This window comes from Haemaphysalis longicornis, unplaced genomic scaffold, assembly GCF_048455015.1.
Source record: "Haemaphysalis longicornis isolate Haplotype H1 unplaced genomic scaffold, Haemaphysalis longicornis Haplotype H1 scaffold_3, whole genome shotgun sequence".
NCBI lineage: Eukaryota > Metazoa > Arthropoda > Arachnida > Ixodida > Ixodidae > Haemaphysalis > Haemaphysalis longicornis.
Window position 1 is genome coordinate 130,320,719 of NW_027526335.1, and position 27,851 is coordinate 130,348,569.

The 27,851-nt window shown below is 48.0% G+C and overlaps 1 protein-coding gene and 1 non-coding gene across 8 annotated transcripts in view; both read right to left on the minus strand.

Annotated features, from left to right (window-relative positions):
• The window catches only part of LOC144175082 (uncharacterized), a 793,144-nt gene that overhangs the window by 457,679 nt on the left and 307,614 nt on the right, over window positions 1-27,851 (minus strand). The window lies entirely within an intron of this gene.
• Window positions 18,486-18,557, minus strand: Trnap-ugg (transfer RNA proline (anticodon UGG)). Its single transcript has one exon. It is a non-coding gene; the product is annotated as a tRNA-Pro (tRNA).

Consider the following 27,851-nt stretch of genomic DNA (forward strand, 5'->3'; position numbering starts at 1 on the left):
CACGATAAAGTTAACTCTGCCGCAAGGCATCCTTGCACACGCACAACAAAAATGCACAGAACCCTGGCTCATGTCCTCCCCGCACTCCAACCACTTCATCGTGTAAGTAGCACCAATTAAAGCAATGCTTCTTCGACGCATTCGGGGAGTGCGCCGCTCTCGAGCCCAAGTTATGAGGTGACATTCTGTTTCCAAGTCAGAGCAGGCCATGGGTACTTCCGGTGCTATGCAGAACTTTAACTAACAGTGATGACAGGCTCCTCTCCGCCCCAAAACTGGCCCGAAGGGTAATAAACCACTTTAATTTACGAAAAAAAAAATGCGTAAAACTGATCTAATTAAGGCAGCATTCTTATAACAAAAATTCTGGATATATAAAAAAATGTGTGGTTGATTCGTCTCTCATAGGAGTCAGTAAAACACGGAAGTGAAATGGGCAGAGAAAACTGCAGTTGAGCCTGATTTACGGGTCGGCGGCTGTCTTGTGGGTGAGCTTGGATAGCTACGTCATTCTGGTGGGTCGCTTCGGCAAAGGTGTAGTACTGGCGTCATTTCGGTGATGAATTTGACGTCAGTGAAATCTTGGTGTATCCCGGCATGAAACACTTTCGAGTTAAAATATAAAACCAGAAAACGAACAACCCTGAGTAAAAGGTACTGTTTAGTACTAAAGGTTGCTTTTTCGCAAAAACACCCTGTGTGCAGGGGTGCACCCTTTACAGGCAGCTTGCTTCGTTGTACTGGCGTCACTTCCGTGATGGATATGACGTGAGTGAAATCTTTGTGCATCCCATAATAAAACACTTTCGTATTAAAAAGAAAAGGTTGGTAGTCATGATGCTACCCGCTAGGCCACAAAGGCCGAAGAGCCAGCTCGTTTCAGCAGTTTACCGAGAAGATTGCGGAAGTGTACAAAGCTAACCACCAGACGACGCTACGTGTACAAGGAAGTGCCAAGCCTGTACTGACTTGGAAACGCAACATCGCAGTCCCGAACTTCTTTCGTTAGGAAGAAGAACTTCCAAGTGTTTCCTATACTTTTATAGATGCGCGGTCACCATTTCGATTATAGGCCGTTTGAAACATAACGGGACACCCACCGGGACGTTCGTGTTTCGACGCCTCGCACTTTAAAGCGGCTCGAGCTTTAAAGCGGCTCGAGCTTCGAGGGCGGCGCAGCCTTGGGAAGTTTCGGTCGTAGAAGCGAAAAATACACGGAACACCAGCGATATAAGTTTCACTTAAAACAATGCTATACTAGTCGAACGTTTTCTGAGTAATCTTGTACGCTTTTAGAGATACAAAACTGAGCTGATTAATCGCAGAGGCAGTTCACCTTCGATGCACAGTCGAAGGTGAACTGAACTCGAAGGTGAAGGCGAACTCGATGCGCACCCTTTTAAAGCGAAGCGTTAAATGTTCTCACTGACGGCGCCTTTACCGCGAAAACGGGTAAAGTAAAAGATAAAAACGCTCCCCGTGGCGGGAGTCGAGCCTGGGTCCTTCGCATTATGAAGCCGGCGTCTATCCGATTGCTCCATTTCGACATGGTCGAGGCGGTTTCGATTCGGAGAGGGGTTCATGGACGTGCAATATTGGACAGAAAAAACCTGCACCCCACCGCGTAAAGATGACGATGATCCGTCACGAGAAAGCTTGGCGTTCAACCATCGTCGTCGTTAGATGGAGGAGCGTTGGATTTTTGATCCCTCATGTACAAGAGCCACCGCAAGTCGAAACGGAAGCTGCGGACACCAGCCGCAGGGTGTTCCGTGCCCCCATAGTTCATGCCCGCGTCGCTCACAGCGCCGCAGGCCGACGGCGGCGGCTGCACCCAAGAAGTCTGCCCCGCAGGTCATTGTCGCCGCGATGGCGACGGGCGGCGCCGCCCTGTTCAGGGAACGGAGGGGCTAATGGAACGACCCGACGCTCTTAGCGCGCGTTTAGACCATTAGCATATACGGGAAACAGAGCGGGCGCCGGAACGGATCCGCGCATGGCCAAGCACGACGCGCCCGGCGTGCGCGTCGTCTTTCGCCCGCGGGAACCTAGCGCACGAGACTCGTTGTGCGGCCTGCATAATGTCGCCGGGCGCGTGTACGCTTGGCGGGCGGCGATGAAGGAAGTCGGCCGATAGATCTGCCCGGAGGCGAGCTGACCTGCCCCCTCCGTAGGAGGCACGCTGCAGGCCGAGAAACGTACGGCGTGATAAACAAGGTGAAAGAGAAGTACGCTGTGTGCGAAATAGCTGGGACACATCCTATTTGAATCAGGCTGAGCGGGACAATCTTCTTCCTTACCCGGAGCCTGTACTTCACACCCTCGGTAGTTTTATTCATTACCACGCGCAGTGTTCACAGTTGTCAGATCTGATGGGAATATATTTTAGCGTAGGCGAAACTCCAGTTAATACATTTTTCCCTTCTGCACAAGTCGTTGTTTAAAGAAAAAGAAAAAAAGAGGACACTCACAACAATTAAAACAATGCTTTCAGACAGCCACTGCGAAACAAGTAACAAAAAAAAACTAATAATCAGAGCGATTACAGTGTTTGGTAGCGGTCGGAGGAATTAACGCGGAGCAATTGTTCCCGACTAGAACCCCCATTTGACGGTGTTGGTAACCATTTTCGTAGAGCAGCAAAAGAAGAGTGTAAATTCGCGTTTGGGGGTTCAAACCGACGAGGGTAGAGGAAGTGGCGGTGTGGTTAGAGGGACAGCAAAGATAGGAGGAGGAGGAAAGGTAGGGGAGGGCCCACTAGCTGGACCATCAAGCAGATGAGGGTGGAGGGTGTGAAGGGGGATGTAGAGAAGGACCAGTGAAGGGATGAGGCGGGGACGAAGTGCATTCAGTTGGTCAACACAGATCTGCTCCCTACGCCTGTCTAGGTACTTGATTCCGGTCAAAAATGCCCCCCATCCCCCCCCTTCTCCCCCGAGGAGGCTGCTACCCAGGCCGAGTCCGAGAAACGCAAACGTAACCGTACAGAGGCTGCCGACGCGGATACGCGAAAGGCTTGCGCTGCTGCACATGAACAGACGTGGAGCAACATACGCAAAAGAACGGGACGCGTTCTGCAGTAGCTTCGAGGGGTCAACCAGCAGTAGCGAGCGGTCTCGGAGACCGCGTCTCGGACGGCCGCGACAGCCACGCAGTTGCGCAACGCCACTTCGAGAAGCGATTCGCGGTACCTCGAGTAGTGTTCGGCGACAGGCTCTGGTTCGCATCGAATAGATATCCGATGCGTGGTTCATGGTATAATTCTCGTATCAAATAAAAAAATGGTTGCGGCTTAGCTCGGCTAGGCCCAGTTACGAAAGCGTAAGCAGCCGAAGCACAGTTTGCCAACCGGACGATATGGCTAGTCGAATGTTCCGTACTGCGAACACTCACTACCATCGTTTCGTCAGTTTCGGAAGCCACTTTCGAAAGTGAGGCGTCCATTGCCGCCTCTAATGCGCGTCGCTGTCGTCGTTATGCCTTTTTACCCTACGCTTAGCTCGCGGCTTCCTTAATTCTTGGTTGAGAATACGCTTATTAGCAGCAGCCGGATTACAGCCGCTAACCGGGACCATACGTTTCCCAAATTAACGTTACGGAATAGTGAGCTCGTATACGCCCCGCAAAGCGCCCTCTCCTCTAACTTGGAAATTAATCGGAATTTACAGATTTTAGTCCAACACGTTGGGCTGGACGATTTGCAAAGAGGCAATTACCCTGACTTTCATATGCGATGCATTTGTTGTAGAACTCTGGCAAGATTTTCAGCGACGCCTATTCCGTGAAATAGATTTTCCGGAATCGCTTTTTTGGAACCAATTTTAACTCATACGGACCATATAGTGGCAATAAATACTTCATGAACAAGAAACTGCGTATACATGAGCGATATGTACAGGCAGCCAAATTGATTTTGATTGATTGATTGTCGGGTTTAACGCGCCGACGCAACGCAGGCGATGAGGTGCGCCGTAGTGGAGGGCTCCGGTTTAATTTTGACCACCTGGGGATCTTTAACGTGCGCCGAAATCTCGAACACACGGGCGTTTTTGCTTTTCGCCTCCATCAGAAAAGCGGCCGCCGCGGCCGGGAATCGAACCCGCGACCTCGTGCTCAGCAGCGCAACGCCTTAGCCACTGAGCCACCGCGGCGGGTAGGCAGCCAAATAAAAGGACTAACTACGGTCGGTGGGCTAGTTCAAATGTGAGAACATTTTGAAGTGTAAAAAGAAGAAAAAGAAGAACAAAAAAGTGGGGTAGAATTCAGGCTAAACATTATCGCCTATAACAGAGGCGTACAGATTGTAATTATAATCTGTACGCGTCTAATTACAACAATAATTATAAGTGCACGTTGCATTGCTTCGGCGAAAGACGGTGTTTACCGCTCACAATGCACTGCCCTCCAACCGCGACGTCGAGCTGAGCTCTCCGGACTGCATCGCGCCATATATGCCTGTGAAAGTAGTCGCACGCTCACTCAAACTAGTCGCACCAGACCGTGTACAAATGGTGGTCGGTGTGGTGTTGCTCACATAATCGAAGCACGCAGTGGGAAAGGGTAACAGCGCGAATAGGAGGGTTTTAAGGGCAAGAGAGGACGCTGTGGAGAGAGATGCCGCTGCCGCACGTTCCATGCGAACCGCGCTGAGAGGTTAAGGTACCAGGGGCGAGCAGGAGGCCTCCTAGGGCTAGCAAGTGGTACCGGGCTCGGCCGGAAAGTTGAACAGAAAGTTCGGCAGTAGGTCAGCCTTAACCCTGTAATGCCCAACGTATCATATAAGATACGCCGTCTTTGGGCTTTTTTTTTTTACTCGCACCTGGGCCTTTCGACCGCCGAAAAATGCCCACCGCATCATTTCTAATACCTCCTAAGCGCTTAAAAAAAAAAAAACTGGTTCGATAACTAACCGCATGGAGTCCCAAAGACAGTTTGCAAGATGGAATCCTCCATCGTAAGCGCGCCTGGCGGGTCTACACCTACTTTGAATGGGTATATGATGCATTATATACCTACTTTATATGTTGGTATACATATACATACATATAAATAATTATAGAATAAATCAAAAACCTACATTATATATGTAGGTATATATATGCTTACTTTTCATGCGTTTATGATTCATTATGCAAATTCGTAACCTCGGGAGAAAAATTGTTTTCTTCGCGTTTTTCTATTGTTTGAGTCACAAATTTAAAGTAATAAGGTATTACAATTTTTATCTATTGTTTTCATGGTTTGGGCAATACAGTGTTAATATCCAAAGAAGGTTTTACCCCCTCATCTTACGACCAAGATGGTTGAAACGTGAAGCTTTCTTCCGAAGCAAACCGAGTCGAATCAAAGTTTAATCTCGTCGGGGATTCGTTCGTTGTCGTGCGAGTTTAGACTTTGATGATGATGATGACGCCCTTGAAGTGGTTGGTACGTGCGTACCCACTCGGAGGGATCGACCAGAGATAAAGTGATGACTGCGCACCTGCGCTTGATGTGCCTTTGTGGAAACCCATGTGTACGTTAGTTTTCCTGCAGCGCATTTTGGGCATCTATCTCGTCTCAAGTTAGATCCGTCTGCGGCAAACTGAATTAAATGTTTTCTTACACATCGTCAACAGTTTGTTTATGCCAACTCGTACTCGTCCTCCCCGTCCCCAGTTCTTTCGTATGTCTCCAATGCACCGTGCTGGGTCCTCTTCTTTTTTTAGTCTATATTAATGACCCTCCCGACGTTGTTTCCTTTAGTATCCGCCTCTTCACGGATGCTTCTGTTGTTTACCGGCAAATAATCGATTCCGCAGACGAAAATGCCCTTCAAAACAATATCCTCACTGTTCAAGCGTGGTGCAAGAAATGACTCATGTTATTTAACGGCAGTAAAATATATTTTTATCTCTTTTCACCGTCGTTATAATTATGCACCCTATACATATTACCTTAACAATACCGCTGTACCCTCCTGTACGTCTGTCAAGTACTTTGGCAACCACATTAGTCAATATTTAATCTAGTCCAACCATATCAGCAGTGGCAGCGGTGGCGTAGAGGTAGAACATCACCTCGCGTACAGAAGGACCGTTGTTCGAATTCCGGTGCCGGACAATTCCCACCGGATCAAAAAACAACGAAATCCGCGTGTTGATGGAATTGCAGAATGAGGCTTGCGGTGCAGTCTGACCCCGGCGACCATCGCCGGTAACGCACTCCCTCACCAGAGAAGGATTGGCCACCCCGCTGTCGTAATGGCCAACACCTTCCATGAATACGCCAATTAACCCACCGCTCTCAGTCTCCAGTGGCTGCCACGACGACCAAGTAGTTGAACGCTTCTATGAAGATGTGGAATCGGCAATTGGTAAAGTAAAAACGCAGTATACCGTAGTTGTGGGAGACTTCAACGCTAAACCTGCAGGCAAGAATCAGGCTGGAGACAAGACAGTTGGAAACTATGGTCTGGGCTGTAGAAATAGCATGGGGGACCTACTAGTCGAGTTTGCAGAACGGAATAATCTGCGCATCATGAACACCTTCTTCTGCAAACGGGAGAGCCGGAAGTGGACGTGGAGCAGCCCGAATGGGGAGCATAAAAATGAAATAGACTTGATATTATGCGATAACCCTGGCGTCGTGCAGCATGTGAAAGTGCTCGGAAGGGTAAGGTGTAGTGACCACCACATGGTAAGATCTCGAATCAGGCTAGATTTGAGGAAGGACCGCAAAAAGCTAGTACGTAAGAAGCCGATCAACGAGCGAACAGGAAGACGTAAAGTTGAAGAATTCAGGATCGCGCTGCAGAACCGATATTCAGCCATTACCGAGGAAGCAGAGTTTACGACACAGGGAGGCAGCGACAATCTTACACGCATTATCACGGAGTGGGCAGTAGAAGTCGGGGGTACGACGGCTAGACAGGATACTGGTAAACTTTCACACGAGACGAGAGATCTATTTAGGAAATGCCAAAGCATGACAATCTCCAATCCCAGCTAACAGAATAGAACTAGCGGAGCTTTCGAAGTTAATCAATAAGCGTATGACAGCTGACATACAGAAGTATAATATGGAGAGGATCGAATACGCTGTAAAGAATGGAGGTAGCCTGAAATCAGTGAAGAAACGTTTAGGCGTGGGGAAAAATCAGATGTATGCACTTTAAGACAAGCAAGACAATGTCATCACAAATAGCGATAAAATAGTCACAGTGGCCAAGGAGTTCTATAGGGATCTGTACAGTAGCCGGGACATCCAGGACAATGCAGAACGAGACAGTAGTTCAGAGGAGATAGACATCCCAAAAGTAACGACAGAAGAAGTAAAGAATGCTTTGAAAGAAATGAAAGGGGGCAAAGCACCTGGGGAAGATTGGACAACAGCAGACCTCTTGAAGGATGGCGGGCAAATTGTACTAGTAAAACTGGCAAACCTGTACACGTAATGCCTCATGACCGCGAGTGTACCAGAACCTTGGAAGAACGCGAACATCATCCTAATCCATAAGAAAGGTGACATGAAGGACTTGAAAACTTGCAGGCCGATCAGCTTACTGTCAGTCGTCTACAAGGTACTTACCAAGGTAATCGCTAACAGAATATCTACCACATTAGATTTCAGTCAGGCTAAAGAACAAGCAGGGTTTCGTAAAGGCTATTCAACAAAGGACCATATTCATACGATCAGTCAGGTGATAGAGAAGTGCGCGGAGTATACTGAATGCCTATATATAGCCTTCATAGATTATGAGAAAGAATTTTACTCGGTCGAAACCTCAGCAGTCATTCAGGCATTACGGAACCAGGGTGTAGACGAGCATTATGTAAAAATACTAGAGGATATTTACAATAGATCCACAGCTACCATCATCCCCGATAAGGAGAGCAGTAAAATACCTATAAGGAAGGGTGTCAGACAAGGAGACACAATCTCTCCAATGTTATTCACAGCATGCTTACAAGAAGTATTCAGAACGTTGGATTGGGAACAGCTGGGAGTAAGGGTTAATGGAGAATACCTCAGTAACCTCAAATTGGTAATGACGTTGCCTTGCTAAGTAACTCGGGGGCGAATTGCAAAGCATGCTTTCCGCACTGGGCGAACAGAGTAGAACCGTGGGCCTGAAAATTAATATGCAGAAAACTAAAGTAATGATCAATAACCTCGGGACAGCACAGCAGTTTGAGATAGGCGGCGAGGATGTGGATGTGGTAAGCGAATATATCTACTTAGGCCAAGTTGTGACACCGGATCTCAACTATGAGGCAGAGATAATTAGAAGGATAAGAATAGGGTTTAGTGCATTCGGCAGGCATTCTCAGATAATGAATGGCAGCCTACCATTGTCCCTGAAGAAGAAAGTGTATGACAGCTGCATCTTACCGGTACTCACCTACGGGGCAGAAACTTGGAGGCTCACTAAAAGGTTTCAACTTAAATTGGGGACGACTCAGCGGGAAATAGAACGGAAGATGATAGGTGTAACATTAAGGGACAAGGAGGGAGTGGAGTGGGTCAGGGAACAAACGCGTGTTAAAGACATATTAGTAGAAATTAAGAAGAAATGGCCGTGGGCAGGGAATGTAATGCGAAGGCAAGATAACCGTTGGTCATTAAGGGTAACAGAGTGGATCCCTAGAGAACGCAAGCGGGGCAGAGGGCGGCAGAAAGTTAGACGGGCAGATGAGAGCAAGAAGTTTGCGGGGATAAGTTGTTTGCAGTTAGCACAGGAGCGGGGTAATTGGAGATTAATGGGAGAGGCCTTTGCCCTGCAGTGGGCGTAGATAGGCTGGTGACCATGATGATGATGATGATGATGACGACGATGACGATGGTGATGATGGACCATATCAGCCACGTTACTAACGCAGCAAATCGTGCCCTCGTCTATTTACGTCGCAACCTTTTCTTGGCACCATCCTCTGGTAAACTACTCGTATACAAAACATTCGTTCTTTCAAAACTTGATTACGGCAACCCCATCGACCCGCAGCAAGCCAACCTCTGTAACGCCCTTGAATCCGTTCGAAACTGCGCAGCCAGGCTTATCCTTTCAGAATATTGGTATCACTCAAGCGTTTCGGCACAAAAATTGCAACCTCGCTTCCCTCCTCTCACGTTACGTCGGCTTATAGTACGCCAGTCTCTTTATCACCGGTTCTTTTATTCCTTTCCCCCAAATAGTCAGTTCATCCTGCCCCCTCCTAGAGCCTCGTGCCACAGTCATAGTAACGCTGTTCACCCGCCACGTACTCGCCCTACAACGTTTCAGCGTTCATCTTTTGTTCATACACCGCAAGACTGGAACACTCTTCCTGCCAACATTGCCGTTATTACCGATAGCAGTCATTTTAGGTGTGCGATAGAAGAATTGTGTTCTGATCTGTAACCCTTGTTGTTTGCCCCTTCGCACTGTATTTTACCTGCAATTTTTTGTGCCCACCCCTTCAATGCCCCAAAAAGGCCCTTGAAGAACCAATAAATAAATAAAATAAATAACGATCTGGATTTTGGTCATTGACTTTGAACTTTGAGGACATTGGCTTTCGACCATAGAAAGCGTCGCGTTTCAACCATCTTTCACTTCACGCAGTGGGTATTATGGGAAATGAGTCTTCGGGTGCAGCTCCATATAAGATGAGCGGTGGTGTCTCGTACTGTGCAGCTCAGATCTGCAGGCTCAGAAGAGCCTAACGGAATGTGCGGCCGAGGTAATCGGCAAGCTGCGGCTACCTCCGTAACCTAGACTCTTCAGAAAGAAACGTTTACCGTCTCTTTCACTTCACCCACTATAATCATCACCATCGAGAAAGTTGGCTTTCCAGCCGGGTCGCCTTCAGTGAGGCAGAGCAATCCTCGCTTTGAAATCCGCATTGCTTTGACCGTGTCAGAAAGGCGCAATCAAATAGACGTGGGCTTCGTGACGCGAGAGACCCAGGTTCGATTTTACCACGGGAAGCGTTTTTCTCTTGAGGCCCTTGTGCCAGGTTGGCTTTGGTGTAGTGCATTTTGCCGTGCGCCGGAAGCTGCGAGTCGCGATGCGCAGAATTCAGCTCGCAGCTGGCGTTTGACATGATATGCCTTGCACAAGAAAGGGCGAGCTAGTGTCACTAGATAAGATGGAGAGTACCGTCACTGAGGCACGCAAGTGAGCAACGGCGGCCATTTTGGTGTTTATAAGTTTTGCCAGATTGTCGCTTCTGAGGCCTCACCGCTAACTTTGACGAGGTTGTTTGCAAACAACACAGCCGAAGAACCAGCAAAACAGCATTTTCGGACACACTTCTGCAGCTGAAATGCTGCGAAGCACGGTATTTTTGGTTCGCGTTTGCAACGACGCCAGTCGCGCGCAGCCGCAGAGTAGGGAGTATAAGCAAATTGTTCTAGAGCTGACTGACTAAAATGCATAAACAACAGAATGGTGGCGCCCATGAACCGTCGCAGTGTAAACAAATGCCACGTGATGCGAACTAACCAATGATCACGGCGGCGGCACGGAACAATAGGAGAAAAGGGTTCTGATTGTCTGAAACCTTATCTAGTGACACTAGGGCGAGAGTTGATACATATTAGCGCTGACGAACGCTCGCTGAATATGTTCGCTCTTATCCCGACACTTTAGCTTTCACCTTGAAGTCCATCTTTCGGCGCTTCAGGGCGCGTTTGCCTGCGTGACATGTCTGGCGCGTCGCTAGAGAAGGTCCTGCAGGTTCGGCGACACGTGGCGCTGACGCAATGCCGGCTCGGCCGTGCGCACACCGCTGCGGCGTTCACACAGCGGAGTTTAGCGTCGCACTGCAGCGCAAAGAGAGGAAGGGTTCGCTCGGTGCCAGCAGCTCGGTGTCTGCGGCAGCGTTTATCGGCCATTACGTGGCGGCGAGGCATGCGCTGCTGCGGTCGATTGGTCTGTAATTGTGAGTGCGCGCCGACGCCGCGGGCCGGCCTCAATGGCGGGGGAATCAATTTGGAGACGCGACGCCGTACAGCGCGCACCGACGGCGTCCCGTAAAGGATGCGCGCACGCGCGAGAACAGCGGGCGCGAGCTTCGAAGAGCGCCGCCCGAGGGTCGTGAGGGGCGGACCGATATGCGGGGAAATTGAGTACGGAGAAACAAGAGAGAGCCGCATTATGACCGCCAGCCGCTGAGAAGAGTAGCGAGCACGACTCTTCAGGAATACGGAAATCACGATTTATTTCTCCGGCCTTTCTTGCGCGCGTCCTTTATTTTCCCGGCCGTACATCGTCGAGCGTGTTCCCTGAGCCGCCCGGAGAGCTCCGCTCCTCGATTATGCCTGCATTCGAGATGAGCAGTTCGGTACAGGAGGAGCGCCGCGCTGCGTATTGGTTTATTTATTAGTGATGTCACGGGCCGCATGCTCTGCGGCTCGTTTGGCCCCGGGGCCTCCTCCTTCGCCTTTGTTAAGGCCCCCGCGCTTCGTCGCATCACGATCGCGCTGTACCGTAAGCACGACGCGCACGCCTCCCGAGGAGTTACACTTCTCTTGCTTTCTGTTTCAGCGCTTTGCGCCGCACGGCTTTCCAGGCGTGGGGGCTGCCAGGAACGTTCGACTGGGGTGACACATTTCGCTCAATTAGTATAATAATGGGCTCGTCGTGACCCAAACCCAGGAAATATCCGTTTTTCCGGAACCACCTGCCCCCTCACCCGCCCTCCTTTCTTTTTGCGTCGTGTGTTACGTTTGAGCATTGTGTTGAATGGTTTACCAGACGGCACGTGTAAAAAGTTCGGCTAAGTGGGCTGCGGAGAGGAAAGGGTTAGGAGAAGCTATTTGAAGTTTGTAACTGAAGTGTTGACGTCAACCTAAACGCGTACCAGAAGTCATTTCTTCCATACCTGCCGCGAGTACACCTCGCTTTTAAATGACACTTTTTATCATTATCTGCATAAAGCGTACTATACACGCACGGAAGGTGCAAGAAATATTGATCACAGATCCTGAGCATCCCCCCCCCCCCCTCCTCCTGTTAGGCAAAGAAAAGGGCGTGGATATTGTGCCGGCAGCCGGCAATTTCTCAGTCCCAGATAATGTGCTGGCTGTATTGAATTTAGCGCAAGCGGAGCACGGTTCGCACAGAGGAAAAAGAATGTGCCACGTATCTGCTCCTTTCGTTGCAAATGTCACAAAAGACGATTGCCTTTCGTCGTCATTTGCCAAGTAAATGCCTCTAGTCCACAGGACTAAGTGAGGTGTGGTGACATTGCGTGTCTGTTATTTTAGGACTAAGTGAGGTGTTATAAGTTTGAGAGATTTGATATGGTATTGGGGACGATTAGGCGGAGCAATTTCCGGCAGCTATGCAAGGCTAAGTCCGCCTTATTCAACAATACTTACTAATACTACTACTACTCCCTCTCGCTCACCTCTCATGCTGTTCTTCTTCCGTCACGCTCCTCACAAAACTTTCACAAGCTCATAAAACTCTCTGACAAATACATCGTTTGGAGCTCCATGTTTTTTTATTGATAAAACAAGTTTAAGTAATATTGTATAATAACATTGTGTTCTTTTTTTTTTTTTGTAACCGCAGGCACCTTCTTGTTGGTGGGCCATGCCAAGTAGCGATTGAACGTTTCTCCGCGGTGACATGCCAGCACGCTCGCTGAAGCGCGCCTCGCCTGGACACTAGCTCCAGGTTTCTCTACATTATAGTATCTAAGTACGAAACTCCATGGCCTATATAGTAGGTCCTCGAGTTTAGCGTCAACAGCAGACCTTACATATTTTATAAGAGGGGAGGGGGAGGGATCATTGGTGTACAAAAAAAAAACTAATCCGGGATACGCATTTGACAAATCTGGCCGCTTAGACGTACCGAACATGCGCCTCGTTTTTGCGTCGTACTAGAAGAATGACAGAACTAGAAAACGTGTCGGTAGGCTACCAACCCCAAAAGATACCAAAATATCGTTAGTTTTTAAAAGAATGCGTAGAATTGGCCTAAGAGAACCCGTTGAAGGAGAAAAATATCGTTGGGAAAACAGAAGCACTAGGGCTCTAGCCCAGGCCTTTCGCGCGAAAATCCACGACTCCACCCCTAGGCCTCTGAGGCCAAACACCATAGCCGCATTAGCAGTTGCTCAAGAGAATAGGAGTGTTTTAAGGAAACCTGCAGTAAGTGGCGCTATACTCGGGAACAATAGCTCATGTACGGTATCACTCCGCCAAATCGACGGACCCAGGTGTCAAGGTGCGCGCGCGTTTTGAAAGGAGATTGCTACGAATGCGTGGCATCGTCTGCCTTTTCTCACGTAGTTTGTTGCCGTCGCTGCAGTAGTTTATAAGCATATTAAGTAAAAAAATTACGAAAACGGCTCGTGCCATGTTCAAAATATTCCCAGTAACGCCTTACTTGCGCCGCGGGGAGTAACATCTGTATGCGGTGATGAAGCACAGAGGCAACTTCCGTTGCCGTTCGTAATTTGTACCCGAGTATACTGGGAGCACATCTAGGCGGCCAGATTTGCCAAACTCGATGCCGGGGATTCGATTAGGATGGATAGGATCTGTAACCCACGCAGGTGCTTGAAAACAGTGCTGCTGAAGAATCTGCATGTCCAGGTGTCATTGTTGCTATTGCAGCGGAGTGGCGACGGTGTCGTCACGTGCGCGTAAGGCAGACTGTTTTTCTTGTCTCTCACATTGTGCGCCACGAGTACGGGTTTTAAAGCCCGCACTCAGCTAATCTCCGACATTGTGATTGATTTCCGGCTCGTCGCGTTAGCCTCCCGTGAACGGTGGATGCGCCCTCAAGAAGCCGCTATCTCGTTCGCTTGCGTGAAGGCTTGTTAACTTGCTTGCTACCTGGCTTACTTAATCGGAAGCTTGATTTTCGCGTTACGTGCACTCAACGACCTTAATAGGTAAATATGCAGTGGCAAAAAATGGCTGCCACAGTAAAAAAAAAAAGAAGAAAACGCGAAAACACACGTGTGATCCGATGGGATTTGAACAGAGTCGCAGCCCAGTGGAAGAGCAACTGTACTATTTTTTTAACTGTGCTATCTTCGCACGTTGCCAGAGCAGAACGAAGGTTGTTGTCGTTAGTGTTGTTCCTTTATTCGTGGTATATGCACACTCGGGGGGGATTGGCCGCCCGGTATCTTGACTTTTGAGGAGCCATGTTCCCGCTTCAGGAAATTAAAAAAAAAACTATGAATTGGAAACGTGAAAGTTGCAGAATAATAGCCCGTGCCTACCGACACGTTAACGTTATGACACGTCAGTAGACCAGTTGCACATCAGCCCCGCAGGACCCTGACTCTAGGGAAGCTGTGGCGTGTGCCAGCCTGCTTGCTGACGTAATTCACGCCGTAAGACGAAACAACGAAACAGAAGAAAGACACGCATACCCGGTGTAACAGAAAAGAATCCGGTTGGAGTAACTCGCGCCAAGAGAGAGAGAGAGAAACGAAAGCGAAGAAACATATCCAAATACAAAGTAGCACTAACCAAGTGGTTAATAAACATCGCCACGCTCCTTTCGCCTCCTACATAAGCACACATCCAGATTTACGGGCCCCGAGGAATTTTTAGAGGTAAAGTGTCAAACTTGTACGGAAGGTGACTGCGTTTAAGTTCCGTCACCAGAACCTCATTAGAATATACCGTCGCTGATACGACGGTTTCTTTTAGCAGGCGTGCCCCCTTTGCAGGCCGTTCAGTGGACAGGGCCGGTGGCAATGCACCTTACACGCGCTTGAGCAGTGCTAGCCACCATGACCCTGCAACACGAAGCAAACAAAGCCCACAGCGGAACCCTCTCTGGCAGTTAGCAACTCAGTGAACAAAATATTATTAGCATAAAACGTGCTGAAGTAACCACGTGGCTGCTGTTCATCAATTACTAGCCGTCTTGTTCGTGGCCGCCCATCTTCTATCGGTCTATTATTCGCGCTATGTTCGGCGGCATGAGCTACGTACGGACGTTATTCATCGCGTATTCTAAGCAACACAAAATGGACAAGGCAAAAAGGATGGCTATGTTCAGCTAATTCCCGTCTCAACTTCGCCCCTTCTTTTGTTTATTGCTACGGGCTGCGTGGTTATGCCGCGTCGTTAATTGGCCTACACCACTTCAAAAATCATCTCACTGTTTAATTCATTAAGACAGGCTATCGACTGACATTAAGTCGGATTTGAGTCCATACCGGAACGCCACGATAGCGTCGCCCCTATAACTTGCATTTGTGCTGAATAAGCGTGGTGGGCAGCCGTTCGCGGTTGCGTCTGAGTTGCTCTTCGTGCCGTAAACAAAAATTGCCATCGCTGACTGAATTAATAGGAACCCGCAATAGCCGGTTTCACGTTCCGTAATAGCGGTCCGTCCCACAAGAAAAGCACGACTCACTCAAGCGGTACGGGGGCGTAGTCAATGCGTTATACGCCGTGAAAAATTATGCCGCCATGTCATAAACATCGAGAGGAAAATTAACGTTGTCGGAAACGAGCAAGCATACCATACAAAAGGACCACCCGCCAAACAAAGAACGTGACTGGGCCTTATAAGTATTCCGTGTGCGCGCAAAAAGCTCCGCGCGATGATGAGAAAAAGAAAGGGGCTTGAGATGGTCGGTGGCCATCGATGGTGAAGCTGAAGCCGACCCGACTTAATACGGGTGTACGGCAACTCTCCAATGTCTTCCCAAGACTCGCTGAGGTTGTATTATATACCCTATATTACGGTACGCATAAACTTTGTTCCGTGTGTACCGAAGGAGGCGTAGGACGTGTGGAATTTGATTGTTTCTTCACTGTGGTGCTGTATCATTTGTCCTGACAAGAAAAGTTCACAATTACAGATGTTACCCCCTTCCCGAGAAAATCGTCAATCGTATGAAAAGTGAATGTAAACGCTGCGAAGCACGCCAGCAAACAATAGTCGACCACCCTAGCACATAGCACGCACACTATATCCGCGCTAGCTCGATTCCCAGCGTTGTCGTGTGCCATACGTGTATATTTGTGTATCAACCAGGGGTAAATTCTCCTCGAACTCTGTATGGCCGGTGGTTAACCCTATCATTTCTTGCCAGACTCTTGCAATGCTGTGTGCCATGTGCAAGTATGCAAGCATGTATATGCGATACAAACGGCATATTTTCATGTTCTATTTTTTTTTTTTGGCGTTGCTGCTGTTGCTTGCGCCGAAAACTAAAAGGCATGATAACTGTTTCTTCCGCCCCCTGAGCCTCATACCCGAACGATACAAACGCCGGTAAACACCGTCGTTGTACCAATTGTGCAGTGATAGTGACCATTCGTGTCGCTGCAGGGTCTGGTGTGATATACGCGCAGGCACGCACGCGCAAAGATGAAGGATAATGCTAAAGACATTTTGTAACTAAAAGAGAATGCGATTAAACGGGAGTTGCCTTTTCTAGCTTATGCAATGTCGGCCTGAAGTCTGCACCCAAAACCAAGGCAGCTTTACATATGGTATGGTTGGACATAAAACCATCAATCGTCACCCTTCGATACTGTGACAGACACCGGCCTGACGCGATACGGACCTGTAATCGTTTACCCTTGACTATGTAAGCAATTCTGCGGCGCCTGATGCGTGCGGGTGCAAAAGTCGTCAGTGTCCCTTGTTAATTTTCGGGCTTTCGTGGTCATCCGTGTCTTCGGACTACCTCCATTGATTGCAGTGCAAAACGGAGGCTGTTCTGCATACGATAAGGGCGTAATCAATCGCATCGCAAATTACTATTTGTAATTTTTATATATTTTTTACGGCGAAGTTGCGTTACGCTCCCTTTGGTGGTTGTCGCTGTCAGTCCGTCTATGAGTCGCGTCGACGCGCAAAAAAGTTTCGTCTCTACTTTCTCCCGAAGGCTCTGTATAGCTCTCAATCTAATGTTGGTATCTTGAAAAAAAAAAAAACATACGAAACTGGTGCCTAAGACGACTCTACCATTACGCCAAGTTTCATTTACTCGTCCTTGGTGGTCGAACGTCGTTATAACGAAGTAGTATTGGGGCAGTAAATTAGTTCGTTATATCCGATATTCGTTGTAACAGTAGAGGTAAAAACCGGCTCTAACCAATCGACAACCTGGCTCACGCAAAAATCCTAGATAATAAACGCATGATTTTAGGCCTCGAACCCGCATCACACCAGGTAATCTTTGCCCGTCTCCTTGTGGCATTTCAATCTAAATGGACCGCAACTTGACAGCGTGAAATTAGAACAGAAGAAGTACGTTTGACAAAACAGACCTGCGTTATAATTTACTTGAAGAAGGATGTGATCTTCACCTAGCGGCTATTCACAGCACTGCCGGATGAAGTTTTCCACACTTTTCACGCACCCGCCGCGGTGGCTCAGTGGCTAAGGCATTGCGCTGCTGAGCACGAGGTCGCGGGTTCGATTCCCGGCCGCGGCGGCCGCTTTACTGATGGAGGCCAAAAGCAGAAACGCCCCTGTGCACGAGATTTCGGCGCACGTTAAAGATCCCCAGGTAGTCAAAATTAATCCGGAGCCCTCCACTACGGCGCGCCTCATTGCCTGCGCTGCGTCGGCGCGTAAAACTCTACAATCAATCAATCACTCTTTCCACGCACGAAAGGGCATTTTCTACTTTTTTAGTTTTACAAATTTCTCTTCTATATTTTACATTTCGCTTTTTAAAACGAGCTAGCAAGTTTAAATCCTCGCGTGAACAAAATATTTCGTCGTTATAGCCGATACACCACGCGGCTCTGGCGGTTTCGTTTCGTTATATATATAAAAAAAAAAAAACAAGTGTCACTGAAATAAAGCGTGACCAACTAACGTTCGTATTTAGTTCGCTATTCGTTGTATTAGTGTTCGTTATAACAAGGTTCGACAGTAGTTCGACTGTTCGACTGTTCGACTGTAATAATGTGCAATAGCCGCCTGCTGTCAATACAGAGGCTTCTCCTTCCAAGTTTTATTCAGCTAATTAACTGGAATTGCAATCGCAAATTACAAACAAAAGCGTTTGTTTCGTGTGCATACGTGCGCGTCGATTGGCCACATTTCATTTCCAGGTCGGTGCCAGTCCAGTCAGGCCAGTTACTTCCTGTTAAACCTAACGCCGTCTAGTGGTTAGCTTTGAATACTGTCGTAATCTTCTTGAACAACTGCTAAAATAAGCTTGCTCTTCTTATGTGGACTTGCGGCTATCGATGCAGCTTTTAACGCTTACATGCTAAGCTCGAGCCCCGGCATTTTCACCTCTCTTTTATTTCCGGGATTTCTTTACAAGAAAAACAATCCCTCAGAACAGTCACACGCATTCTTTTCGTATGCAGGGGTGGTTTAGTATCACTTAGGTCAGTTTAGACGCGGCGAGGAGGAGCCTGTCACCAGGTCTAATAAAAGCTTCGCAAGTGCCCGGCCTAGGGGCACATCCTACCGGGTTCCGGAAAACTTCCGGCTGGGTTCATTTCTCGTGCGGTCTCACGTGATTGCCAGCGCGCGCGAGAACGTCACGAAAAAATAAAAAGGGCTCGTCCGGGGTTCGAACCCGGGACCTCTCGCACCCAAAGCGAGAATCATACCTCTAGACCAACGAGCCAGGACAAATGTGACTCAGTAAATTGCTTGGCCCAATTCCGGTAACCATCGAGTACTGTAATAGATTTGGGAGGGATAGTTTCTTAGAACTGAAAAAGTGCATTCACCGGAAGTAAACATTGAATTATTCCCGGGAACCAAATATTCCTGCAGTACCTGTGGTATAGGTGGAACAGTACGCAGAAAATCCCGGCCATCTCCACTAACGTGAAACCTGGGGAGGGGCCGAGCATACAGCGTATAAGTGTACTCTTGTCACCTTGGCGTTTTTGCCAACGGAGATAGAACCGTTGGGGGGTAGAGGTATACAGCTTTGCTGTAACAGTCTCGTGTCTTTGAAGCGCGAAGCTCTTTAGCGCGAGGCGTAAACGAGTGTCCCGGTGTTTTTTAGGACGCGTTACGAAGCCTTCCGCCGCGAAGCGTAAACGAGTGTCCCGTTTTTTTTTTTTTTTTAGTACGCGTTACGCTGTAGCGCGAGGCGTAAACAAGTTTCCCGGTGTTCTAGTACCGTGACTACATGAGACGACGATTACGATGACAACAGGAGACGCCAACAGCCCCAGCCCCCAAGGGGCTTCGCCCCTAAAACGGCGCGGGCAGCCAATCACACGAAGCCGCGCGATAAATCAACCCCACCGAAAGTTTTCCAGTACACAGTAGGCTCTGGCTCCTGCACCGACCTTTAAACGAAATGTCGCGCGTCCGGTGAATTAGAACACACCACGGCTTCACTGTTCATTTTTCTCGACAGACTTCAAGGCCTGATGAATTTGTTTAGGTGTTGATTACTATCCCTGAAAGTTGCGTGACGGCAGAGCCACAGACATAACCCTTTTTAAAGACTGAGACATGCTTTCGTTGTGTTTTTTTTTATGTAGAACTCGCCTTTGATATGGATTCAGCGTCTTGCCAAATTCCCAGGTAGGGCATATACCATCGCACCGAGAGCCACCAAAACTACGAACGACTTCTAGTTTCCACAAGATTTAACCTGCTTTTGGTTTAAGTTCCGTCCATTTTTGCCATTCCGCGTGGAGTCGGTTGTCTTTCCCTCATTGCGAGAATACTTGAGGTGAAGCATCCTTTACAAGAAAGCAAGGTTTTGACGGACGCCCGTCCGGTCGGGAATGATCAGTGAAGAAAAAACTAAGACTCCGATTCCAAGATAAAAACAATATAAATGACGTTTCTCTCCAGCCTTGTTCAGAATCTTTTCTTTCTTCAATCCCTTACAGGTTTTCCTTGCGTACGACGTCGGCGTGACACCCTGGTGCGTCTTCCATGAACTTCTGCAAACTCTCTGACCATGACGCAATGCGGAGAACTTCGGTTCCTCACGTAGACGAACCAGTGTCTCGGCCAAGATGTGGCTGTTAATGAGCAGTTTCTATACGTTCCTAGAATCTGATGTTCCTCTGGGGTTCTCCTACAACCTGAGGTTCCACCCCGGTGGGAGAATAGGGGGGGGGGGGGGGGGGTGATTCAAAGTTTCAGCTTTCTGCCACTTACCTTCTTTCTCTGCCTTCAAAGCTAGGATAAAAAATAGCTACTATGAACTACAACAAGATGTGGTATCGCCCCAGCCCTGCACCTCGGTGCCAACGCAGCAACAGCAATTAACTTGTCTTCGTCGTTGATTGATTGATTGTAGGGTTTAACGCGCCGATGCAACACTTGCGATGAGGCACGTCGTAGTGGACGGCTCCGGATTAATTTTGACCACCTGGGTATCCTTAACGTGCGCAGAAATCTCGTAAACACGGGCTTTTTTGCTTTTCGCCTCCATCAGAAAAATTTTCTTCGTGAAGCTCATTATAACTTAAAAGTACGCTCATCGCTGAAACGCGAGCTTGAGGCGCTTATAGCGGTCACCATTTTCATTCGCCTCTCCGCGTGCTCATTAAGGGATTCAAAGAACACCTTACGTTGCACACGTAATCACCGACGGTGCACACTGAGGCTAGCGAATATGTTGAATAGCCTACGACATTCAGGGGCGTAGCCAGGGGGGGGGGGGGGGGGTTGCAGGGGGATTGGTGTCAGAACATCCCCCCGAAATTTTCTGGGTGGTGCATTCCCCACTTTGTCCCCTTGGAATTTCGGCCTTTTTACGTCCACGCTGTGCATACTATAACAGCCCCGCCCCCATATTCCGCATAAATATATTAATATGTGAAATCAAAATAAGAAAATTAGATAAGAAGATTAGATGAGAAAATGAAATGAAAAATAGATAACAAAATGAAAACGAAATGATGTTTGCGCGCAAATTTTTTTTCCCGTGGCATATACCATACCCTTCTCTCTCCCCCCCCCCCCCCCAACCCCCTGCCCCCCACCCCTGAAAAATATTTTTGGCTACATCACCCTGAAACATAACCACGGCGATTTTCAAATACTTCGCTGACTCCGCCCCTTTCGAGTGCGCGGCACGACAACTTAGTCAGAACAGTGCGCTGTTGCTGCTATTTACGCGACCTAGATGGCGCCACATTGAGGGACTCTGATGACGCCAATGAGCTGAGAGGTGTAGGGTTCCCGTATAAAGCTCGATTAGCTCTTGCCGCGCATCAGCTAAGTGCAAACGATGACAAAAGTTGTGCTCGTCGCGAGTCGGACTACAGCCTTTAAGTGTCGCTCTGGGCCTGAAGAGCGGAAAGCCCTGCCGACTAGCTCGAGGGTTTCCTAGACAACGGTGGCTACTTGGATTAACACTTACCAGATATGTCTTCGACCGGGTTATCTTACATATCATCGAAAGTAAACCAACGATAAACCTGCATATCGATAAATTACCTCGTAATTCGGGCCTCCCTTTCGGCCATGTCTTATCTTGCAATAGAAGGGAGCATTACAGTCCCCGAAATGATGAGCTTGCAAGTAAACGACCGAACACTGATTCCAATTTTTCCTTGGAGGTAAACAAGCGCAAATAGAGAGTACCAGGTTTGCCAGATACCCTTCCCCACTTTCCTCCCAGACGATTCTAAATGCAAAGCACTATTTGAAATGTTCCAACCACATGTTTTTTTGAGGTTAAAACTGCAGTTATTACGAACGCGACAATGAATTCCCGAAGGTGCTTATTGAATATACATCAATGTGGAATCAATAATTCTGACATTAATATCCCACTTGCCCTCTCCCGTGCATTGAGAATATCTAAACATTTTACAAAATAAGGTATAACATGTTTATAAAAAATGACAACAAAACACGATGATGGTACAAAACACTTGCTTACATACAAAGACACGCGCGATACAAAAACAGCATGCCTCATTAACAAAACCCGGAACGTACCGACAAGTACATGCATTTCCAACTCTATTATGGTAATCCTACCAGACGGAAGATTCTGCAGAATTAGGATATATGCAACTCTTTAAGACGTACGAACGGCCATGGAAAGATAACTGATTCAACTTTGCATTACGGTACACACAAGCATATTCGTACATATTTAGCAAACCATGTTTCATCCCGCAATCCTTGAAACGGCGCCAATCGCTGGCGACGCGCCAGAAACTGTTACAGCGGTCAGACCGAAGCGTCGGTCGAGCTTTTCAAACGCCCCTTCATCTGGCGGCGGCTCACTTTTCTCCGAGAAAATGAAGGCCGCGCGCTCGTCCCCGCGTCACAATAGCCTAATTTTAGCCGCCCAGACGCACGGTGCCACGGCCGTGGCACTTCAGATTTTTGGCCAAACACTGTATATCAAGAGACCCGGGTAAACAAGGCCCACTCGAATCCCACACAAAAAAGAAGGCTGAAAAAAAAAAAAGAAAAAAGAGCGCCTCAAAGCAGAGTATACCTCGGGATGAAGAGACAAGAGCCGGCGTCAAAGTATCCAAGTCAGAATCGGGCGGCGGCGGAGTCGGCCGGCTCGCGTCTTCAAAAGAAACCCCAGGGTGACGTTTGGTGGCGGTGTGAGAGGAAGACAGGAGGAAGACGAAAAAGGCACAAGACAAAGACAAACGAAAAGGAGGGGGGCAGGAACGCCGTTCAGAAAGCCCCCGCGTCGTCTTCTGTTGTATTTTTGTCGGCACGCTTCTAAGCGTTCGGCCCGAAGTCGGCGGCTCGCGTGAAATAACGCCTGCGACGGCGAAGACGTAGGGCCTTCGCGCCGCGGCGCTGACGGACTGGCGACCGACGCCAAAATAGAGGACAACAGGTATCGAGTGACAAAAGAGCCGCGGCCGTAAAGATGGGGCGGGCCACGGGCCCCCTCTGCTCTTTCTTGGTGCGGAGTCGTACCTGCGGACCCCCGAGAGCAACGCAGCAATAGAAACCGCCGGGGTGTCGCTTCTCCTATTCGGGCGCTTACCGATTCCGCCGCGTCGCGTCTTTTTGTCCCTTCCCTCGTCTTTCTCGTCAAGACGTCACCCACTCGGGGTGCACCGCTGAAGGCGAAGAATGCAAAAGAAGTGAAGAATACAGATGACGGGATGGCTCGCAAGGAAAGATTGGTTGCTTTCGGAGTAATGAAATGCCGACAGCTTTATGATAGACCAGGGCGGAACGTCTGCGTTCGAGGAGACGGCGCAGTGCAGGCGGTGGATGTGTGTCTGGTGGGAAGCGAAGGTGCGTGGGATACGTAAGGGCTTACTCTGACGTGGGAACTGCAGAGACGGAAATTCTGCGTCGCCAGGTTAATCCCGCCGCTTGTAGCGTGATCGAACAAGGTAGAAATACTGTGAGATCCTGTGACTATGCTCCCAGTACTTTGGTTTATGTTACCCTTGCTTCTCCATAATCACCCACTATCATCAGTGCTAGCCCCGATGGGCTAGACATCATCACCACCTGTAAATAATCATCATGACCACTTGCGTGCTTGCTTGGCTCGAGTGCTTGGTCACGTCATAAAGACCAATGCAAGTGGTGCCCCCAGCGAGCCACACTCACTCACATGATTTGGGCTTGTGATGCTCAGCCGCGAACTATACAAGCATGCTTACGAATCACCATTGCGGAGCAGTGGGAGACCTGTTTGCTTAGCTCCGACCCCGAAATACACGTTAAGGTCGTCCAACTGGCCGAAGATGCCGCTCGCGCCCAAGGGGTGCAGGCCGCCATCTGAGGGGGAGAAATTCAGGAAGGCTCCCACTTCCCCTTCCTCCTTTCACCCAGTTTTGGGCAAAATAAAGTTATTAGCATCATTAACCGTCGTCTCTCAATATAGAATCGCTTCTCTTCCTTCAAATGCTATAGGCTTTCGAAATAGGGGTCCCTGTAACTTCGCGCCAAAATAACGTAAGGGTTGTGCAACGGTTCGCCTTTTCGGTTGCCGCGTAGCGGGCTGTGGAAAATTAAGGCACCGATTCACACTTCACCAACGTTTTTGTTTCAAAAATTGCGCGACGCGGACGGTGCTTGTGGATCATATACAAAAACAAACAGATACCAGCCAGAACTTTGCCTCTAATCCGAGAAGGAATCGTCAGAGCAATCAACTTGCCCGAGTTTTGACGAAAAAGGGGGAAAGCGTGACTGAAATGACTGCGTAAAAGGCGATAAATGTTCGGCTGGTGTGCTTTCGCTATAATGGTTTCCTCAGAAGCTATATAGGCTAAGGCGGGAGGATTTTTCGTGTCCGAGAACAAAAAACAACTGCTCGAACATACCCACCTTTGCAAGAAAGAACTGTCGGGAATTAGACTAGAACAACGGTCCTACGCACCGTGGTAAGAATGCTGTCCTGATCTAGACAGATCCTCCAAGCGCAACGTGCAAGGGACATCCAATTTGTGTTCCGGTAACGAGTGGGGGGGGGGGGGGGGAGCCTATATGTGTGTGAAGAGCGACGAGAGGAACAGAGAAAGCAATGTGATCTACGGCATGCTGCATGAAAAGTGACTAGAAAATCGAGCATCAGATTTAACATACTCGGGTGATATTAGTCGGTGACTGCAATGCAGATATCTGCAAGTGCAAGAAGTGGTTCACTCAGTTCATGTTTGAAAAAACAACAACAAAAGAGTCGAGAAATATTTTAATGGGTAAATTTGTAATATAGTACAGAAAAAAAATAATTGAATAACAAGGTTTGTTACTCCCTAAAGAAAGTAGTTCATGCGTTACAAAATAAGAGTAAAATGTAATCGATTGCGAGGAATCAGTTGCTTGTAACGCGTTACATTCAGGTCGGGTTTGAGGAGACAAGAAATCTTCTCACCGCGATGGCTGGGCCTTCTCGTCTAATTCTTCAAAGCTGTGGCGGAAACGCCAGTGTAGTGATTGGAGGGAATTGCTATGACCCCGCATCTTAAAGTAACTGTACTGGCGTTTCAAGGTTTCCTAATACCTTTCCAGGGTTCCGAGCAGCGCGAGAGTGGTCTCGGAAAGATTTCCAAAGATCCAAAGCCATGTCCACAGTCAGTGGTCACGAATTTGGTTTTCCCTTTCCTGCAGTATAGAGGGCAAGATGTTTGAGGTCTGAGCTACTCCACTGAGCAATGTAATTCGGCCTGTAAGTGAGCGTAGTAGGATTGCAGCTTAAGTTGTCGACCCTCCAATGAAGGTCGCGTGAAATTTTCATTGGCATGCATGCGGCCGCATTCAATTGCGCCGTGTCTTATTAACATTGTGCTCTTATGTCTGATTCGCCATTCGTGGTCCTTCGGTGTGTTATTCCCTAGGACATCCTGAGCACCCTCATTCTAGTACGCAAGGTTTGTTGATAGTGTTCCTATTAATGGGGCCCCCCTGCAGCACTTTTTCAACTTTTTTACGAAATCTTAAATGCTTGCACAACGTAGTGAACCAACACATCCAGTACTTATATTAGGGGGTCACAAAAAACCTCAGCCAAAAAATTACTGTTCTCTGCCCCTCAGATGACTAATACCCCTGCTACACTAGGGTCCAAATGTCATTTGAACCAAATGTCATTTGACTCAAATGGGTTGCTTCGAATGCCATTCAGAATCCGCCGTGCTACACTACAATTTCGATGGCATTTGAAAGCTTTCACAACTGTTCGCTGTGCTGTAGTGGCGCTGTTGTTGCCCCGTTCCGTTTTCGTAGACTTATACAACAATCAAACTTAGGAGCAGTCCGAGGCAGTAAAATGATATCAAATTAGAAGAGACACCAGTTTTGACTCTAAATATGGCTGCTTTGCGTTTGCGTTGTTTTTGTTTGTGTTTTTTGCAACTGACCCACTGGTTTTGAGAGTATGAAAATTAAATATGTTGATTTCGTATTTTAAGTAAATAAGCAGTGAACAAAGTTTCCCAAAAAACAATATTTTGTTTGTTTTACGTACGGAAGTATTATATTTTTTATTGCCGATCGAAGACGCTGCGTCCGAGAGTGCTGGAAATGGCATTTGAAATCTTAAATGTCTTTCTCGGTGCTCATTTGGCTCGAATGTCATTTGAGCCAAATAGCATTTGAAAACCTACTGTAGCAGCATAACTTGGCATTTGAGTCAAATGACATTTTGTTCAAATGACATTTGGACCCTAGTGTAGCAGGGGTATTAGAAACTTGCTCAGAAGATTTTTCTCTCTGTCCTGGTCTTGGCGTTCTTTTAACGCTGGAATTACGTCCTTACCGCGGTGTAGCAGCTATTGACCAGCTTTCCTTCAGTTGTAGCAATGAACGCATTCGATAGCCAATTTAAAAAGAAGGCCACAAAAGCGAAGCATAAACGGAAGGCGTATCTGCTGCGACCAGCAAACTACGCAATGCCGCTCCGTGCTGGCGATAACTGTAGCTTCCGCAGTGCTTCTGGACACGAAGGAAAGAGTGAAAGCATTTATCAGAAGTGCTGCAGGGTCCATTTAATTCGAATTGTTCCGGAAGTTTGATTTTACGGATTTTGCAGCTTATTGTCTTTTCCTGTAAAAAAGAAAAAAAAACTCACAAAAGAGACTTTAGCAGCCCGAACAAGGGCAAATGGCAATGCGGAAAGACCGGTGGTGACAAATCCTCTTTATTTCGGATATCTGTAATGATAAGGCTCACTTGATGCGACGACAACCATCAACGCGGAGGGCAACTACATTGCCCATGGCGTAAATCACGACGGTAAACGCGCTGTGTCAGCGCCTATCATTTTGAAGGTAGATGCACGTGATAGTGCCGAGGCGTCCCGCTTACGATGATAGTGAAGCAGCCGAGCAAGGCATCTAATTTGCGTTACAAGAGCGTCTACAGCTACCCCCTTTGCGATAGGATAATAGTCAGGGCCGAAGCCGAACGTTACAGACCAAGGCACGGGCTGACTTTATATCAACCCCACTGCCCCCAAGTCCGTATTATGTCTCGGAAAAAAAAAAAAACCCGCACGCCAAAAACCTTCTAAAAGCTGGTTGCGAACAGTAAAATTGATCGCATACGTACAGGAAGTAATTGTTTTTGCAAGGAGCAAATCAAACATCTGAGCGATTGAAGTACGTGATTTAGTTCATGCAGGCATATGCAGATACTTTACGTCAGATCTGAATTGATACCGAGGCTCGGAAACCAGTGCTTGTTCACATGGTAAGCGCTGCAAGAAATCACTTACCATAAAATCAGCCTTCCTGTACAAGCTATGAATTTTAACTTCCTCGCAGAGGTATTTACGGCTGTCTGCGGATGTGCAAATATGAAAGAGCCGCCACTTCCGCAGACGTGTAAAGCCTGATACTCGAATACAAATTTCAGCGTTAATGAAACAGACAATTTGTCGACGGAAGAAGTCGGAGGAGGGTGAGCGATTGCTGAACAGTATGGAAGTAAGTACACCTGCTTCAGGAACACTGCTGTAAAAGCAACGTCGCAAGGTTACGGCGTCTGCTGTTTTAACAAGCAGAGTATTAAAGAACCTACATTCATTTTGACACAAGTATCGCTAAAGAACTTGGCATCAAACCAGCCGTTATATTTAGCATGTCATCAAGTCAGAGCGGAACGGGTTGAAGGCTCAAGGAACGCTCCGAATAAGGCAAAGGAGGACTGGTGTTCCGACCATGCTATTCGAGTTTATTTGTTGGCCCTCTTCAACCGAACAAGGCCGTGCGTATAAAGAAAGAGAGACAGCCAGGGTTACATGGCTCAAACTTCTCGTGGGCTTAGAGAAACACCGCGGTCAAAGGCTCCGTATTAATTTAAAGCACCTCAAATACTTCGACTATAGTATCGAACGTCGTGTGTCTATGCTGTGGGCATGCTTGAAACCACTGATTTCGTGCATATATACCAGCCAAACACCTTCCTCACTACGCCGCTGCAGCGGCCGTTTGGATGGATTGCAGTTGCTAGTGTTTACTTGCAAGCAATAGTGGGTACCAAAAAAACTTAA